The 6,442-nt window shown below is 36.4% G+C and overlaps 1 long non-coding RNA gene across 6 annotated transcripts; it reads right to left on the minus strand.

The window, feature by feature from the left end:
• Window positions 1-684: 684 nt before the first annotated feature.
• On the minus strand, window positions 685-5,980 carry LOC121888612. Of its 6 annotated transcripts, none has more exons than XR_006093287.1 (8): window positions 5,329-5,980; window positions 4,884-4,946; window positions 3,368-4,083; window positions 3,079-3,133; window positions 2,089-2,185; window positions 1,456-1,563; window positions 1,213-1,272; window positions 685-975 (listed from the first exon to the last, which is right to left on the minus strand). It is a non-coding gene; the product is annotated as an uncharacterized LOC121888612 (long non-coding RNA). The 6 variants fall into 6 exon arrangements; XR_006093285.1 differs by adding an exon at window positions 2,318-2,383 and having other exon boundaries at window positions 4,884-5,980; XR_006093288.1 differs by having other exon boundaries at window positions 3,368-3,859; window positions 5,329-5,975.
• Between the last annotated feature and the right edge of the window lie 462 nt (window positions 5,981-6,442).

Genomic DNA, 6,442 nt, shown 5'->3' on the forward strand with positions numbered 1-6,442 from the left:
CAGCATTGTAAACAATATTTTGTTCCTGTAATCCACTTTTCCACTGCAAATGATAGCCTTCCTTAGGATATTGTAAACTCCTTAAAGGGAAATAATAATAATCCTAATAATTATCATCATAATAATGTATTGCACTTATATAGCACTTTTCATAACACAGCCATTAAGGTACTTTGCCTAACAGGCTGGACATGCAGTCTACCAAAACATGTAACCCCCTCTGTAATGCACAGTCTCTGCCCTACCATCAAATGTTTTCTTTTGTATATCAGGTCATGCCTAATGCCTTTGGTGAATATGGTGAAGTTTCTTCAGTCCTAGCAAAGGTTATAGGGGGATACACATTCTCTCACACTGCATTTTTGTTTTTGTAAAGATTTGTTTTATTGAAAGTTGGTGCAATTGCAATATGTAATATGTTACATGATACATAAGCATTTCCATTTGTGCAAATAGATTTAAAAGAAAGGAAAGGGAAAAAAATACACATATGTATACAGATACACGCAAATGTACTAGAAAAAAGGTCAATTGTACATCAACTTAAATATATATACAAGTTGAATAATGATAATGACATGTATATTACTAATAATAAACCTAACCTGCTGTAGTGGTAATGTATAAAAACAGTGACTATTATATAATAATAATATGAGAAAATTAAATAAATAATAAAATAACATAATAAAAAGTAAAATAAATAATAATAACATTTCAAAAAGGACTCTCTTAAGGCACATGCACATATGCACATAAGAAGCGGATGCACTGGACATAAACAGGTGTGGAAGCAGTAGAAATACAGCATCAAGTTCTCACACTGCATTTTCAAGCTGCCACAAAACGTATCAGTCTATAACGCTCAGATGATGCCTCTACAGTGACACAAGCAGAACAAATGAAAGCCTCTACTGCTGATGGGCCTCGAACGCACATATGGTGGAACCACCACAAACAGATCTGACTCTGACTCTAGAAAACAAAGAGTTTGAGTTTAAGATAAGATAAGTAAGAAGCTGCATGTTTTCATTCTTGTGTTACTGATGTTATCTTTTTAATATATGTCACATAGAGATAAAATAATATTAAAATGTTAGTCCTTAAAAAAATAGAAAAATCCATCATAACTCTACAAGAGGAATTCTTAATAACTTTATGACAGAACATATTTAATTTCATATTTATAAGTTGTGTAAGTGATTTAGTTACCCAATTTAAGTTCATCTCATGCTCCTCTTCCTCACAGAAGCGACGTCTCTGTCAGGTCATCTGTTAAAGAAAAAAGAAAAAAGAAACAGAGTATGCCTGCTTATTCTCTTGTCATGTATCCACATTGTCATACTATTTGGGTAACTTTAGAATAACTATGACAACTGCATTGTATGTTTTTACAGCAATTGTAAGAACAATTCTTTAGATTGCCCAAACATCCCCTGATAGCATATTACTTACAGTTCCAGTCTCTAGGAGGAGAGTGATGGCAATTTGCTGCTGTGTTTGGTGATGACTGTGATGATCTTCTGTAGCAGGAAAACCTACTGTCTCCTTTTGTTCTGCAAACTGACAAAGACATTTTAAGATGATTACATTAAAGAGGTTCCAAATCTGTACCTGTAACAAAGAACCTACATATCACCATACAAAGACACAAAACTGCTGTTAGTGAATAACTTCTTTGTTACAGTCATTGGTTGTGTAAAAAACATTATGGTCTTTGTTTTGGGTAACATTATAAACTGAACAATAGTGGCATAATAGAGTAATGTGAGGGTGAGGACACTGCTCTGAATAGTAAAAGCACTTTCAAGGCAAAGACTCCACATAAGGAGCCATCAAATTGTTTGTGATGTGGGTCTGTGTCACATGTCCACCTTGAGACATTGCATCCCTTGTTTGGCATGAATGCCCTGAAGAAAGACATTATAATATTAATAAAATATTATGTGTTGCAGGGGTCAATGCCGCTGGGACATACAAGTTTTTTATATATAACAAAAACTTCAATGTCAGTTTTCAACTGACAGTGGTCATACTTAATTACACGTTGAAATGTTAATAATGTTTAATTTTAACAGCTATCCTTACCTTGTTGTTTCCAAACATCTTTTGATGTCTTTCTTAGACTCCCCCAGTGGATCCAGGAATAGGGACTTCTTTTCTTGTGGGTAAATGACCTACATAACTTTTCCATGAAAAAAATTACACGTTATTTTTTTACTCACTCAAGTGTATTAGGAACTATATGCACTGCATGTTTCTACTGTGACATAATACAGTTGCAGATTTATATGATGTTTTATGCGTATAATTTTACCGCTACTGTCCAGTGATGATGCTCATTTATAATTTCCACCATGATTTTGTACTCCAAGTTTTTAATCTAAAATTGAGCAAAAAAGGTTGTTGGAATGTGACTGTGATGAAATTTTAACCTTTTAACATCCACCGGGTCACCGGCAACCCGCTTAAGCCAGTTGTAAGCGGTGGCATCACACAGTAATGAGTCAAAGCAATTGGCACAATTTGGCCAATTGGAGATGATTGGAGAGGTTCAAGGACAACAGTGACACCACTAACTAAAAACTCCCTCGCTCCAATAAGGTTAGACCTAGAGGCCTGGAATTTTATACGGGTTGAAAAGATGTAGAAGGTATGTGGTGTTCTGCATAGTTCTGGCATAAAGCATGTCCTAATTATTGTTATTCAAATGTGACTCATTATAGACGAGGACCAAAAACACTTTTTGGAGCTTTATTTGAACTGATGTAGTTTTGTTAATGTTTTATCCACATGCTAAACAAGCACATTTCGTGAAACTAGAAGATATCACTTGTCAAATGAAGCCTAATACATGCACCGTGGCCTTACAGTTCTTCTGTTATAAGCTTTTCCATTTGAGTATGCCGAATAGGCGAAAATTCTATAAAAAGGGTGGATGTTAAGGGGTTAAACAACAGATTATGATATTGTTTTCCAGAAAAAATACATTGATAGCTCTATAGCTGATATACAATAGTTAAACCTATACATGTATTCTCCAAAAACGCACATCATGTTTAAATAAGATCATTGTACCTCACTTTCCAACTCCATATTAGGACCTTAGAGAGGAGGACATGGACAACCTTTCCTGCCCAAGCAAAAAATCTAGTAAATTAATGTGGAAAAACTAAGTGGCAATTAAAATGCATCAACAAATCTCCTATCTAATGCCTCACTACATACATTATTGTGACCACATTGTCCACAACATATATACAGTCAAGGTCTCATGTAAATCATTAAGGGTGATAGAGAGATAATTATGAGAACAATGTGCTTGGAAATCGACATCTCTTTGATTAAAATTAAAAAGAAATCGTACATTTCTCTGGAATAGCTTGAGGGTTGGGGCTGGAGAACATGGTGGGGATGATGATGGTGGTGGGGCTGCTGGTTGCGATGGGGATGAAGATGGTGGAGCAACCAGTGAAGCTTTCCCTTACTTTTTAACACCTCGGTGTGGCACTCTGGATATGTCCTCTATGATCAACTTAATTGGTTAATTTTGTGGAAGATTTCCCCATTCTCATCCTGGAGATCGGTGCTTTTACCCTGGATTGCCATAACAATATATGGTCTTTAAAATCTGGCTTCCAACACCCTCCCCACCCCCCCTTCTCTGTTGGCTCCCTATGTTCTGTCTTCAAACTTTGTCCCTGACTTTGAAGTCTGATGTTTTGTCACTTGACTTTATTTTGCCCCTTGTTTTTTCTTGTCCCTTGACAAGATTGGCTTTGACAAGTTCCATTAGCTCCTGTTGTCACTAAATGTCCAAATCTTCCTGTCCTACTATGTCCTCCACGGTGTTGTCAAACTTTGAACAAAAAGACATTATTTGCTGTTAAAATTAAAACCTCACACGAAGGTGAGTTTTGCATGTCTCTTATTACTATAGATGGACTGATAGACAGATAGATAGATAGATAGATAGATAGATAGATAGATAGATAGATAGATAGACCAAGCCATTCTTTGTGGATGGTGGAGCAAGCAGAGGCTTCTTTAGATGTTGAGAATTTCACACATTCTCTTGTTGATCTGCAACCATTAGGGAAAATTGTTTGAAGAAATACACTAATTGCATGTACAACAAGAAGTTATAAAAATATTACAAGAACAAAATAAACAAGATGTCAGAACCAAAATGAGGTGCTATCTGAATTGAAACAGATATTTCTAAAGTAATATTTAATATATCAACAACATGTAGACAATTTCTGACTGAAGTGCTTATGGCATTGACAAATTCTTTCCCCTGGCCAGTAAGAATCTTTTGGGGGCTTCAAACTTGATGGACAAATTTAATTATGCATTGTGTCACTTCCTTGGCCGCCTTTGACATTAAAGGGTAAGCCTGTGGCCGTTTTGTGAAATAGTCGACCATCACGCATATGTACTGATGTCCAGACACAATTTCTGCCTAGGACTGAAGTACTTACAGCATTGACAAATTCTTTCTCCTGGTCAGTAAGAATCTCTTGGAGGCTTAAAACTGATGGACAAATTTAATTATGCATTGTGTCACTTCCTTGGCCGCCTTTGACATTAAAGGGTAAGCCTGTGGCCATTTTGTGAAATTCTCGATCATCACGCATATGTATTGATGTCCATTCTTGGTTTCCATTAGTTTCCCAATGGGGTCCATCCCCACCAATTCAAATAGCTGAGAAATCTTATATAGTAAAAGATTTTCACACTAAAATAGTTTTCTTCCAGGCACTGCTTAATTTATACTGTTTCTGAACAATCAAAATATACACACATATTTTCTTTAAGTCATATACCTTTTACACACTTTTTTAAAAAGAAACCTTTTTACTGTGTTTGGATGAACTCACCTTTTATGGGAGTATATTCTGTTTCAATACAGTACTGGCCTGACGTGCTGAGCATTGGGAAACCTGATGACACATTGTGTAAAGATGGCAATTTATTAATAAACACATGCTAAATATATAGTATGGTAAAGTTTTTATAAATCATTTTGAAGGATATAGAAAAGAAGTTCCAGAGAAATGGTTTTGTCCATGAAATGAGAAATGCTCCAGTAGGGCTGACATGAAAGTCAACAAAAAAAGTACTTGCCTCATCAGCCCTTCTTTTTGTGAAATGCACTAGACATTCACTTTTCAGTTTATACTTAACTATCTGCTCATAATCCCGCAGATCCATTCTCTTACCATGTTTTAGTTAATGGTCAAATCAAATTAGCCGATTCCTCTGAAATGCTGACAATACGTTTATTGACTTGCAACCTCAATTAATCCTAACCCCTGACCTCACCTAATTTGCATTACTGATGACAAAGGAATCACGTGTCCTGGAGATGGACGCCTTGGCAAAATCTGTGGATTGTTGGAGGGGACTACATATACCGACAGACAACGCTTTGGACTGCAAGAATGTATATCCCCCTATAACTTTTGCTGGGAAAGAGGAAACATCTCCATATTCACTGAGGTTATTAGGTATAATATGTAGGTATAATCTGTAGGCAAGAATTGAGGCGAACAATGTGTTAAAATGATTACAGTGATCTTGATTTTACAGTATCAAACATGTATTTGAATGAACAAATTCCTTACAAAAGGTTGAATCACAGCGAGTTTGGATCTAGCTTCCAAACAGTAATATAGAGTGACTAAATAATCGACTACATGGTACATTATAACATTGTCAGATTATAAGAGGAAAAAGATATGATTGCCTTGGTTTTTCAGTAGACATTCACAGTTCAGTGCAATGAATAATGTGAAGTTTGATAACACGTACAGAAGAATAAAAGCATTTATATTGAAAGATGAGCCATGTGTTACTTTGCTAAACCTTGTTGATAAAACTACAATACTGAAATGATTGAATAAACAATCCACATGTTGCTATTTTTCATCTGCTTAGGTGAAATCAAAGCGTAGTGATGTAGCATGCACGCTCCCGAGGCCAGGGGCACACTTCCTATCAGAGGGTAAGTACCCTGGCACGACACCCATCCAATGATCCGTACAGTGTGAGCATAAAAGTTTCAGGTTCTGGTTGTGCAGAAAGGCATGATTAAAACGTAGTGAGTGTTAACACAACGTAGGAGATTGTGTTAACAGACAGTGTCTGCCCAGCTTAACATGTCCAGTTAGCCAACAGTATAACAATTAACCCAGCGTTACTTTAAGGCCAAAGAGTGTTTCATACTGTATTATTTTGTGAGGTAAAATTGAAATAAGCCCTGCTCATGTCTTGCAAAGCCACTGTGCAGTATTCACAGTCTTGTTTTCACATATAGAGCCCTGCATGGACAAGCACCTGAGTACATCTATGACCTCCTCCATCCCTATATCGCCAGTAGGTCACTTAGGTCTTCTGACCAGGGCTTACTGGTTGCTCCTCACTCTTGACTGAAAAC

The sequence above is a fragment of the Thunnus maccoyii genome, chromosome 21, assembly GCF_910596095.1.
Source record: "Thunnus maccoyii chromosome 21, fThuMac1.1, whole genome shotgun sequence".
NCBI lineage: Eukaryota > Metazoa > Chordata > Actinopteri > Scombriformes > Scombridae > Thunnus > Thunnus maccoyii.